We start from the raw sequence: 14,563 nt of genomic DNA on the forward strand, positions 1-14,563 counted from the left end.
AGAGATTGATATCTGCAGAAAATAATAATAGTTATGTATACATTTTAAGTGTCCTATTTATAGGCCCATAAGAAAAATAATGTCACTGAAAATCTGGGGAACCACAAATATCAGCTGCCCAGAGGAGAGTTGTAAAAACAGAAGTTGGCATGAGAGGAAACACATTCATTTCAATTATGTACTTCCCCTGCAAGAACCAAAACCTTTAAATGTATGAGTTGGGTTAAGCTTGCATAAAATGGCATCTGAAGATCGTCTGCACATAAGCACAAAAAGTACATTAAAGTATTTTGAGTAATATTCTCATTTGTAGTGGTCATGTAAACATGTCATGGTCTTGCAGTGCACTCACCAGTGCACATACTGTTTATAAAAATACTATGGGCCGGATTCACGAAGGCTTGCAGGGAGTCTAAGAGTAGTGTAAGACTCCATGCAGCCTTCGCGATCCAGGAACAGCCCAAAGTCCATGTAAGAGACAAGCTAAAACGGCTCTTACATGGAGTGGGCGTGGATAAGCTAATCACCTCACTTGCAGCCAAATAGCATGAAAATGAGGATGATTAGCGATCCAGGAAGCCGAGAACAGCCCGTGTAAGAGCCGTTTTAGCTGCAGAAATGTACTCAGTTGACAACTGAGTACGTTTCTGCAAAAACTGCAATGGAGCTATGTCAGCTCCAAATAAAGGGTGCATATGTGTCAGGCAGCATGCCAATGGCCAAATATGTGGCCATTGGCAAAGTAACCTGATGCAAATATATTAAAAATATAATCTTTTTTTTTCGGCGATTGCCGATGTTTAAACCCAGCACAGCCCCACGCAAACGGGCTGCGCGGTATAAAACATAAAAACGAAGGTTTTAAACCCACAAATGTGGGTTTTATGCAATACATGGAATGTCAATGCAGGGACCAGCAGACCAAAACCAACATGGCCACCATGTAGTGGTTGCTAAGGGGGGAAGCTGAGTCTAAGACATGTAACTAAGCATTAGTAGGCAATCTGATGCAAATGAGTGTTAGGATACTGAATTCCACTGTCACATAGCAAATGAGCACAGTCTGAGTAGTTTAAGCGTTACAGAAGGGGGAGGAACAGAGTAGGAGATAGGTGACATCACAGGGGGGAATGGTAGAAAGAAATGCAGTCCATTGGAGGTCAGAGTTACATGACAGATGTCAGACAGATATCATGGAAAGAGGTGTGCCACTAAATAAGCATGAGAAAGTCAAGAAATGGAAGGTGTACACTGTTGCCTACACCAAAGTTTCTTGCTGGATGTGTATGCTTGCGTGCGCGCCATGAAGCGCGAGTAAGGCAGTGTGCGCTCGTGTAAGGCAGTGTGCGCGCGTGTAAGGCAGACTGAGCATGTGGGAGCGTGTTGGGAGATGTTTAACACCATTTGCGCGGCGCACGCGTTTTAATCGAATAAGCAGATTCTGAACTGTGTAAGTATGTGTGCGCGCGTGTAAGCCACTGTGAGCGTGTTTCTGCTGGTTTACACACGGCTCCAACCTGAGGAAACAGAAAGGAAAAAGGAAGCAACAGATTTAGTAGGAAGCTAGCAGGGAATACTGCTGGAGCTAGCAGGTGAAAACAATTAGATGCAGGCAAGTACACAGGCAGAATAGTAGCCCAGCCCAGCACTTAAAACTCTGCAAACAGCAGTGCAGGATGTTTCTCTCAAGAGACACTGCAAGACAGGAGTTAAGTTATCAGAAGTGAAAACTGAAAAAGCTGAACTCAGAGCAGAAATGTTAGGGGCTGCCATAGCTGTCATAATGAGACATAGGTGACTTGCTGAGGGTGGTGACAATGCAGATGCTGCCAGACAACCCACAGTGAGGAGACGGAGAAGAGTGTACAGGCCCAGGGTCACCTACCACGGGTTACATGAGCTGGAGATAGTAGAGCGCTATAGAGTGGACAGAGACCTCCTGCAGCAAATAGTGGAGCTGTGCAGGCCACGCCTCACACACAGAACCAACAGAGGGAACCCATCCCAGTGGAAACCAAGGTATGTGTTGGCCTAAGAATACTAGCAACAGGTACCTTCCAGAGACCAACTGGTGATATGATGGGGATATCACAGGCATCAGCCTCCAGGGTACTGCACCAGTTCCTGGATGCCATGTCAGTGATCATGTATATTTCCCCAATGCCCGTGAGGTATTGGCCAGCAATATGAGTCTCTTCCAGCAAATAGCGGAATACCCTAAGGTAGTGGGTGCAATAGACTGCACGCACATACGCATCAAAGCACCAGCCGGTGAGCTGGGTAGGGCATACATCAACCGCAAGGGCTTCCCCTCCATCAACTGCCAGGTCATGTGTGATGCCCAGGGCATAATAATGAATGTGTGTGCTGGCTGTCCTGGGAGCTACCACGATTCCCATATCTGGCATTTTACGCAGCTGTACCAGACATTTGCCAATGGGGACATCCCACATGGACACCTAGTGGGGATGCAGGTTATGCACTGGAGCTGTGGCTGATGACACCCATCAGAAACACACACACACCTGAACAGGAACGCCATAATGAGGCACACGCACAAACACGTAATGTAATAGAGCGTGTGTTTGGGCTGCTGAAGTCATGGTTCCGGTGTCTGGACACATCTGGTGGAGCCTTGCAGTACACACCAACTACATGTACTCAAATTGTCATGGTATGTGCTATGCTACATAATATGATCTTGCAAAAACAGCTGCAGCAGGACCAGCATAGGGCCGGGCCAAACAGCCCCCCACCATTGCCAAGGCCATCACAGGCAGAGCGTGACTCGGAGGAGGAACAACCTGAGCCGGCCCAGTAGGCAGAAGGAGGCGTGCCCAGTATGCCCTGGCCTTGGCAAAGAGGCAATGCATAGCACATACACTGGCTCAGTAGGAACCCTGGGAATGATACCCCTCTCTGACTCACTCATATAGTAACAGGGATGCCTAACATGACACAACCTGCTCTCAAACATGTACAGGGAAGTGTAATATGCGCATCCGACAGAGGCAGCCCTGCAGCACCACCTGAGGCATGAATGCTATGTGTTAAGTAATGTAACACCATGTACTATATGCACACCTGAGGACCCTGACTAACATCCTACCCTCACCAAGCATCATGCCACAACATGACAATGAGATGATCAAGTGCAATAATTGACTGAAGTATAGCAGTTAGTCAAAGGGGATCCAATGTGTGCCAGTCAGAGATGACATGCTGAGCATGACATGATGCACCACCTGCTAGGACTGGCATGCACCTATCAGTGCAGGCCGTATGGATACTGGCAAAGGCTGTTGTTACCCACAGTGTGCCCTGAATAGGTAAGGCTCAAAACACAAACCTATCTCCATAGGTATCAGAAGGGATAAGAATAAGATAAGGGATAAGTCGAAACAGCAAGATGCATGCAGTCTAAACTCACCCAGTATGGAGAATGTTGATATCTGTGCTGTAACAGAAAACTGAGTCAAGGCTCACAACAGCACCCTAACACTACCAGGTTACACCTCATACTGTGCTGTACAGCCTCAAAACATGGAACAAGCTACAAAAGGAGGGTGACTAGCAAGAATTGTCAAGGATAACCACACCCCCATGTTGGTACCACAACAAAAAGCAGCATGGACTAGCCATGGTCAAGTAACAGTGGCTAAAACTGCTCCCCAGTTTATAGCCTGCTACAGACTACTGTCCCAACACCAGGAACTGCACCTGGCCTATGCTGGAATACATGAATATATCAAGTCCTCCAAACCACATTATATTGGGTGACTGAAAATACCCAGACATAGACTGGCAGCATTATACTAGCTCCAACAGTGTAGGACAAAAGTTCGTAGAATCCATAAACCAAAAGGCCCAGGAACAACGTACCACTCCCACAAGAGGGGTAAGCATACTGGATGTGATAATCAGCAACATGGGTACTGGATGGCAAGATGAGAAGTGTATTGCTCACTGGTAAAACCAGACCATAGAGTAATCACACCGGATATACAAATCCTGACCACAGTCCCTGGCCAGAAAACCACAGTGGAAAACATGTGTTAAGCAATATTTGCACTCCTCCAAACTGATGTGGAATCCATTAAAGGTCCTGTGCAGGTGCAAAATATGGGCCACACCTCAGAACCTGTAATACAGCCATTCCATGAACACTGCCAGGAATGCTTGGATTATGCAATCCTAAATTAAAACAAGACACAATGCCATACACGAGGAATCTGGCATGGTGGACACCAGCCATAACCAAACCATGCAAGAGAATGAGGAAGCTACTACATGATAGAGCAAACATAAACAATGAGGTAATCACTGATCAGTAGTATGGCAATAAAATCTGTCCACACATACAATCCACTAAGGCCAGCCACAACAAGTTGAATCTGTGAATCTTGAGGCAATGTTACACCTGCCCCAAGTACACAGACAGCCCCCAACTCCACCCAAGAAATACAAATATATGTGAGAGATGCAACCATCTATCCAAACTGGAGGCTGAGCTCCCTCAACTCAGTACCCCCAAAACTAGTCAGGAGGAGAAGGTAACCACACACACCACAAACACAGTCCCACATAGACCTATCACAACTGCAAACCAAACACATAAACACAGAAAAACATTCCCGGAGGCACAAATTACAAACACAGCACACCAACAGAGGCCTCTAAAGCAGACACCCAATCAAACAACCTCCAAACATAGCACATGCAACACATAGTACACAAAGCTGGTGTGCCAAACAGTCACAGGCCAGAAGGAGAAACAACATGCCTGATACAGTTGTAATAGGTGACTCCATAGTCAGACACACTGCTGTCCCGCACACCAGACTGAACAAGGGAAAGGGTACAGTAAGCTGACTGTAGGCTGCCATAATACGCCACATAACAGAAGTATGCAGGTCACTCCAAAGCAAGTGGAAATATGATGTAGTCATAGTCCATGCTGGTGTGAATGACCTGAGATGTACCTCCCTAGACTACATGAAAAGAGACATAGATGAGCTCTCTGATTATGTAGTCCAGGCCGGTATGACACTCACTGTTTGCAGCATCCTACCCTTACCAAGACTAATGCCACAGTACAAACACGGAATGATCAGTCATAGCAAGTGGCACACTTACTGGTGTCATTCCAAGGGGATCCAATGTCTGTCTGCTTGGGATGTCATGCTTGACAAGCCACGCAGCTGTTCTTGGGATGGCTTGCACCTGTTACCCCTGGGCGTCTGAATATTGGATAAGGCCTTTGCCACCTCCATAGAGCCTTTTGTAGGCAAGGCTGAAAAGACTGACCCACCACCCTAGAAAACGTAAGTGGAAAGAAACATAAGGGAAATGCTGACCAATGCCAGATGTGTAAACCCCAATATGTATGCTCCCAAGGCCATCCCCAGCATGGAGAACATCAATGTCTGTGCAGTGACAGAAACCTGCTGCAAGCCTCCTGACAGCACACCAGCACTACCAGGTTATACCACGTATCATGTGTCATGGCCCCAAAACCTGGAACAAAACATAAAAGGAGGGTGAGTATCCATATTCAGCACAGACACCCATATGTCCAGGTAACTGACAATGCACAAGGCATTGGAGTCCACCCATGTGCAACTAACTGTAGGCAAGACTGCTGTACAGTCTGTAGCATGCTACAGACCACACTCTCACACACAGGAACCCCACCCAGCCATCCTGAAGACACTGGACAGTATGAATGTCCCACCAAATACCAAACAAGGTACCACAAATTACCACATAGGTGGTAAACCATTATGTATGGAAGGAGTAACCAGGGACCTAGGGACACAAGTGGACAGTAACCTGTTATGTGACACCCACATTGCCAATGTGGCTAGGAAGACTGTCTACATTTGACACCGTATCAGGAAAGGATTCACATCTACGTCAACAGAGGTCATTGTGCCCCTATACTGTTCTCTAATCACACCCATAATCTAGTACAATGCCTCATATGGGATGTACCTTACCTGACACCTGCAGCAGTTAGAAAGACCTCAAAGGTACCTCACCAAGAGGATAAAGGGTCTCAAATATTTGTCATATGCTGCCTGGATGTAGACACCCCAGCTGAATGCAGTCACATACTGCCTACACAGAGGCATTGCATGCCTGTTGTAGAAGGCCATGCCAAACACAGGAGTAATGGACATGCTCCACCCCAGAAAACTCAAATCCATCGGAGCTGTGAGAGTGAGAGATGGTCAACCTCAACAAATAATGAAATAGGATGTGCTGGTGGGACAGATACATAATCCAGAGGCTCCCCACACCCTGGACCAGAATCCCACTCCATGTTAGGCAGAGCCCCTCACTGACACTCTTCAACAGGAATCTTGCCAAGTGGATGGATGATTGTAGAGTTACACTGGGGGTCTTCACTGTGTCATGTCCAGACAGAGGCACAGCAAAGCAAATCATAAATGGCCATAATATTCACATAGCAAGGGGTGGCAAAAGCCACACACACTCTGGCTAGGCTAACAAATGCCCTAGGGTGGATAGCCTAGTATGAACATATGAACCTGTGAAGATACAAATTGTACAGGACACTAAGGATAATCCCAAGGCTTTCACAACTGATGGTAGGAACCATGTTGGGAATTCACAGATATGCTCTGAATCACACAAATATCACAAACACACACACATATTGCCAACATACATCCTGACAGGTGCAGTGCAACCCCGAATGCAGAATATCTATCCCAGCAGACTGCTGGCCCCCTGACATTGCAGATGCTGAGGTAACAGCCAACATCTACAAAGCAAAACACACAGCAGCAATGGTATGAGATGGTGTCCTGGGCTTAGTGCAACATGGACTCCAAGATGAATGGAATGCCAAACCACACTACTGCTCAATGTCAGCCTTACCACAGAATATGTACCCAAAGAGCAGTGTACAACAACAGTGGTCCTTCTCAACAAAGGTGTTGCCTGAATGGATACTGAAAACTACTACCCCAGAATCCTGAGAAGCTCTGTCTGCACAGCTATGGAAAGGATCAGCATGTACCACAGACATAAAGATATTGGGGACCTACTGACACCGGACCCTACCCAGTGTGGCTTTCTTAAGTGCAGATCCTGCCCCTAAACATGTTTGACTCAATTGAAACAGTCATTAAGGTCATTGATGAGGGCAATGTGGTCCACACAGCGTAGCTGGACCTTGCAAAGGCTTCTATACAATACCCTACGTGTTCATTATAGATAAGCTCACCAGCTTAAATATAAACCCCTATGTCAGTAGAGGGGTTGCAAACCAGACAAAGGACAGAACAGACATGGTCAGACATGCTGCAGCCATGTCAGACTACAAACCAGATATAACTGGCATCCCACAAGGCTTGGTCCTGGGATCTCCCTCGTCTGGTATATATGTCCCATAGGTACAGGCAAACATGGAAGGACTGTGTCCGAACATGTTTGCAGAGGACTACAAACTGCTCACCACATATGATCCACCAGCTGACACAAGCATCCCACAAAAGGGCCACATAGAAACAGACAACTGGTGCCATAGCCATGTCAGCAAGCTAATTGCAGAAACGTGTATAGTCAACCCCCGTGGATATACAGTAAGTGCCCACCAATTACCACATAGGTGTTAACCCATTATGTAGTTAACATGTAATGAGAGACCTGGGGACACAAGGTGATAGATATCCTGCATTGGACAAACATGTGCTGTAGTGTTTACAGAAACATGCCATATACCCACCTAATCATGAAGGTTGTCAGATCTAGATAAGGGGAGGTCATTGTGGCTCTGCAGTCATCCTTCATCAGCGGTACAATTGACTACAATAGCCCCTGTGGGATGTACCTCAGCAGACACCTCCATCAACCCAACAGTACCTCACCAGGAGTATCAAAGAGCTAGCACAGATGCCATGTGTTGCCTGTGTTGCTGGTATCAATAAACATGCTGCACCTTGTACAATCTGAATGGCAGTGAGCTATGCACATGAGAGACCTGAACCCCAGCACTGACTTACATAGGACAAGCTGTACTGCATGATCCATAACACAGAAGCCACCCCCACCCATGAGTGAACCCCCAGTACAGGCTACCCATAGAGTCACTTATCAATCTTCCTCAATAGGAATCTTGATGAATGGATGGGAGATGGTAGCTTTATCCTGGGTATCACTGTCATGTCACAGGTAGATAGAGGCACAGTATACTAACCATGACATATGTCATGGCAAACTCCACTTACAATGTGTGTTGAAGGACAAACACACTCTCCAACTAGCATTAGACATGGACTAGGGCACATCGCTAGTGTTTGCAAATGTACACCTATGTTGTGGAATACACTACCAATGTTGGACAAGCCTGGTTTAAGTAGTTCATATCTGAACAGAATGCAACATGGTCAGATGTACACAACTGGCCCCTAACCAGGCTGTTGTGCCCACTATCGAAATGTAAAGCAGTGATAGCACTAAAGCCCAGGATACTGTCCACCACAGTCAAAGTACTACCAGTACACTATACAGTACTACAGTGTTAGGTCAGTGTGAAAGGATGTTGACAACTGTATGCAAAGTATCCCATGCAAACACTGCAGGCACAGTATAATCCTGTTTTGTTCACACACAAAGCAGTTGTACAGTAGCTACACAACATGACACACAACACACAACCATAAACGGGTGATATTTGTTGAAGTTCACACTCATCCACAAATGTGGTGGGCTGCAGAGTCCAACATATGGAATGCTCACACTGGGCATGCTCACACACTTTGATAAATGAGACATATGTCAGACAACATGCCATGGGAAGGCTGAACTGGGCATGCTCACACACTTAGGCCAAATCTCAGTTTAGCAGTTGGACACACATATCTGGTATTTTTATGTGTTATTCCAGGAACCAACCACATTACAGCAGTCTGCCCAGTGCACACAGTTAAATGACTACAGAGACATACGTGATATAGTGGATCCCTCCCATATGCAAACATCTTCCACAGATGCACAAGTTGTTCATACAAACAGGGAATGCTATGGCAATAAAGATGTGCAAACAGTCTATCAGCAACAAATAATGTGCATTTGACAATTAAACATATGGGTGTAGAGGTCAACACTAGGCTGTTTGCCCTAGGGAATGACAGTTTAGCCAGAGTGTGCTTGGTGTCTGCCTCCCCACAGGATGCACATTCCCCTTTCTAAACACTGATGATGTCAGCACCCTATAAGTACAGCAGGAGAAAAGAAACTTCCCAGTAATGCGAGTAGCGCGCTCTGCTAATGCATCTGTCACAAGTGTCATAACATAATTAGGTAGGAGTTTGAATCCTGCAAATGCTCTGTGTGAGTGGGGTTGGTGTCTCTGTGGGAGAGAAATGTCCCTTTTGGCAACTGGGAAACACACTACAGGATGCACATTCCCCTTTCTAAACACCGATGATGTCAGCACTCTATAAGTACAGCAGGAGAAGCAAAACCTCCCAGTAATGTGAATAGCGCGCTCTGCTAATGCGTCCGTCTCAAGTGTCATAACATAGTTAGGTAGGGGTTTGAATCCTGCGAATGGCAAGTGTGTGTGTTTGTCTGAGGGGGGTTAGTGTGTGTGTGTGTGTGTGTGTGTGTGGAAATGTCCCTTTTGGCAACTAGGAGAACAGACTACAGGATGCACATTCCCCTTTCTAAACACTGATGATGTCAGCACTCTATAAGTATAGCAGGAGAAGGGAAACCTCCCAGTAATGTGAATAGCGCGCTCTGCTAATGCGTCCGTCTCAAGTGTCGTAACATAGTTAGGTAGGAGTTTGAATCCAGCGAATGGCAAGTGTGTGTGTTTGTCTGAGAGGGGGTTAGTGTGTGTGAGGGAAATGTCCCTTTTGGCAACTAGGAGAACAGACTACAGGATGCACATTTCCCTTTCTAAACACTGATTATGTCAGCACCCTATAAGTACAGCAAGAGAAGGGAAACCTCCCAGTAATGCGAATAGCGCACTAAGCTAATGCGTCCATCTCAAGTGTCATAACATAGTTAGGTAGGGGTTTGAATCCTGCGAATGGCAAGTGTGTGTGTTTGTCTGAGGGAGGTTAGTGTGTGTGAGGGAAATGTCCCTTTTGGCAACTAGGAGAACAGACTACAGGATGCACATTCCCCTTTCTAAACACTGATGATGTCAGCACTCTATAAGTATAGCAGGAGAAGGGAAACCTCCCAGTAATGTGAATAGCGCGCTCTGCTAATGCGTCCGTCTCAAGTGTCATAACATAGTTAGGTAGGAGTTTGAATCCAGCGAATGGCAAGTGTGTGTGTTTGTCTGAGAGGGGGTTAGTGTGTGTGAGGGAAATGTCCCTTTTGGCAACTAGGAGAACAGACTACAGGATGCACATTTCCCTTTCTAAACACTGATTATGTCAGCACCCTATAAGTACAGCAAGAGAAGGGAAACCTCCCAGTAATGCGAATAGCACACTCTGCTAATGTGTCCATCTCGAGTGTCATAACTTCCTCAGATAGGGGTTTGAATTCTGCGAATAGCAAGTGTGTGTTTTTGGCTGAGGGGGGTTAGTGTGTGTGAGGACAATGTCCCTTTTGGCAACTAGGTGAACAGACTACAGGATGCACATTTCCCTATCTAAACACTGATGATGTCAGCACCCTATAAGTACAGCAAGAGAAGGGAAACCTCCCAGTAATGCGAATAGCGCACTAAGCTAATGCGTCCATCTCAAGTGTCATAACATAGTTAGGTAGGAGTTTGAATCCTGCGAATGGCAAGTGTGTGTGTTTGTCTGAGGGAGGTTAGTGTGTGTGAGGGAAATGTCCCTTTTGGCAACTAGGAGAACAGACTACAGGATGCACATTCCCCTTTCTAAACACTGTTCAGCTGAAGGCCATGGCCCTGGCACAAGTTGTCTGTTTCTATGATGCCCCTTTGGAAGATGCTTGTGTCGGCTGGAGAGTCGATTATGGTGGCCAGTTCGCAGTCATCTGCATATTTGATCAGCCACAGTCCGTCCGTGTTGGCCTGTACCTCCAATAAACATATACCAAACAAGAGAGGTCCCAGGACTGAGCCTTGTGGGACACAACTCGTAACTGGTTTGGAGTCTGGCATGGCTCCAGCAATTCTAACCATGTGGGTTCTGTCCTTGAGCCACTGTGCAATCCATCTAGTGACATAGGGGCTTATATGTAAGCCGGTGAGCTTCTCTAGAATGCCCAAGTGGGGTATTCTTGTGAAGGCTTTTGCAAGGTCCAGGTAGGCTGTGTGAACCACCTTCCCCTCGTCAATGGCCTTGGTGACGGTTTCAAAGAAATCAACCAGGTTAAACCTGGTAGTGCTGGTGTGCTCTCAGTAGCCCTGAACCAGGCATCTGTTACTGCACAGATATCGATGTTCTCCATGCCAAGGAGTGTTTTGGGTGCATGCATCTGGAGGTTTAGACTTCTGGCATTGGGTAGCATTACTCTTAGTTTCTCATCCCTTGTGATACCTATGAAGGTGGGTTTGTCATTTGAGCCTTGCCTAACATAGGCACTATGGGGGTAGCAAGAGCCTTTGCCAATATCTGAAAGCCCAGGGGTGACAGGTGCAGGCCGTCCCTAGCGAAGCAGGTAGTTCAACAGAAGATGAATATGTGAAGGTGTAGTGCCTGTGATTAGTTAGCAGTAGCATATATGACTGCTCACGTGGACACATGCCAGGTAAGTCATATGCACTGTGTCACAGGCAATCTACATGTGAACAGGACAAACAGTGACATCCTGTCCAGTGGGACATGGACATACATATAGTACGCTATGCAGATGGCACTAGGAGTCTACAGAAGCTCTATAACTATGCATTGCAGGTGTGATCAGTATTCCAGGGTAATTGCAAGCATATGCATGCAAACAAAGCTACAGTAAACAGGGCTGCATGTAGTCCATTGTACAACAAACAAGCTGTACCAGTTCCAGTAGGTAACACTGCAAATATGCAGGCACTATGCACATGTACATGGAAATACACGGGTCAGAGGGCTAGGGTCCATTCTCAGTGCACACAAGTGTACAGACCATGTACTGTTAGGATGTACAATAACTGGATGGAAACCCATGTGCTCATACCTGCAGTAATACACATGTCAAATAACAGACACTGAGCCTTCACTCAGTGGTTCCATACTTAGTAGGATGTATGCTACCTGGCCTGCCACCACAGTATCCCTGACATATATGGGGACTCTCCCTCCTGTGACAGTTAGTTTTGTGTGTTGGGGCTGTCTAGCATGGTATGAGATGTGAGCATGCAGTGCTAGGGTGCTCCTGTGTGTCCTGTACCAGTCGTGTAGTACTGCACACATATCAACATCCTCAAACATCTGCATTGCAGAGTCCAGTGTGGGCAACATGCCACTTGCAATTTACATGTCCATCATTGCGTATTACTACATTCATTACCTTATCCCCTGTGCTACCTATGTATGTAGCCTTCTGTTGACATCATTACCACCAGTATGCCAGCATGTGCAGATGATACACTATGGTACTTACCATGGGTGTAGACAACAGGACATGACAATCACACACTTACTGCATCAGGCATGCTGTGATATACCTACAATTAATTCAGCACACAGTACTGTTAACAACATGATACTATTACTACACATCTATGTGGTCACCCTGTGCATCAGCAACATGTTAACCTGTACCTGCACAGTTGTTACAGATTGCAGGAGGTGGCACAGTTTCATCATATGCACAGGGTGTGAACTTGGTATGCCTGAGTCAGCCACCGATACCACCAATTGACATGTATGTGTATGTGTGTTGGTGAGGGACAGCAGTTGAAGGTAGGGCAATGTTGATGCAGTGTGTGCGTGTATGCGGTAGCCCTAGGTGTTGTCAATTCACATGTGTGTATGGCAGCCATGAGGTGGAACTGTGTGCATCCATACACACATGCGGTAGCCCTAGGTGTTGTCAATTCGCATGTGTGTATGGATGCACACAGTTCCACCTCATGGCTGCCATATACTGGTGTTTGTGGACAGCCACAGACTGTACCTGCCAGGTCATACAGATCAGTGTCTCTGGCCACGGACACGGTACCTGTGCCTTGCAGGGGTGCTACGGACCGTATCTAGTACCAACCCAGACTGGGTACTGTCATCAGAAGCAGGTGTTCGTTGACTGGACACAGATGCCTGTCGGGCCTGGCCAGAGCCACGTGCACGTGGTCTCCTGGGGCGGTCTGATGACAGCACAGACCCAGCATTGCTGGGGCTGCTGCTGGCACTACAGGGGCGGCCGCGGCCCTGTTCATAGGTTCATACTAGGCTATCTGCCCAAGGGCATTTATAAGCCTAGCCCATAGTTATGTGGCTTTCGCCACCCCTTTAGTTTGAATAAAAACTATGCCTATCATTTTGCTGTGCCTCTGTCAAGCAGTGACACTGAAGTAATCCCTGGGGTATATCTGCAATCTCCCATCCATTGGTCAAGATTCCTCTTGAACAAGGCCAGAGAGGTGCTCTGCCTCACATGTACCGGGATTTTGTTCCACAGCATAGGGAGTCTCTGGGTGATGAATCTGTCCCTCCAGCACGTTCTATTTATAACCGTGTCAAGGTTTAAGTCTCCCGCCCTTGTGGTTCTGAGGGATCTAGATTGTTTGAGGTGAAGCATATTCATCAAATCTGGGTTTGACATGGCCTTATATGTCAGGCACAGGTCACCTCGTCCGCGATGACTGCCAGCTGCTGCTGTTGCTGGCATACGGCCACGTCGATGCCTCAACCGCCCACCATCGCCCTGGCTCATGGACATGTAGTTGTGGAACCGGTCTAATATGTCCCCACAACGTCTGTCTATGACATCGGTGAAATCACGGATGGCGGCCGCAATGTCACGCATACTGTCAGTCATGGCTGTGCGACATGCTGTCAGCTCCCTTAGACCCTGTCTGGTGTACCGTTCCATACGTGACTGTGCCTGCATGACAGCCCGAAACATAGCTGAGGTTGTAAGACCTATGTGGGCACGTCTGACAGGGGCAGTACGCCCATGGATGCTCCCACGAGAACCCCTGGACATCTGTCTGTATGATACCATCTCTGGGCCATGCCCATGGCTGCTGTGTGGGGAGGCATGTGCCACAGATACCACATTACCCTGGTCAATGCCCACTGTATGCTGTCCATCACCTAGGGACATTGGTGACAAAGGGTGTATTGGCAGGATAACTGTGCACATTGATGGGGTCGACAGCTGTGTACTGTCAATCGGCTGACCAATGGCGGACCCTGGCATACTTTCCTGTGCCATTACACAGATGTCATCATTATCAGTACCCACGGCACCTGATTCAGGTTCCCTGCTACATGACACCAGAGCAGCAACAGAACCTGTGGGAGGGAAACAGGAAACACAGTTTACAATGTCTACACATTACCAGTGATGCACACATGCACAGGTACACACATGCACACATGCACAGGTGCACACATGCACACATGCACACATACACAGGTGCACACATGCACACAGTTTCACACAATTG

Source organism: Protopterus annectens, chromosome 2.part0, assembly GCF_019279795.1.
Source record: "Protopterus annectens isolate FY-2018-M chromosome 2.part0, PAN1.0, whole genome shotgun sequence".
NCBI classification, from domain to species: Eukaryota; Metazoa; Chordata; order Ceratodontiformes; family Protopteridae; genus Protopterus; species Protopterus annectens.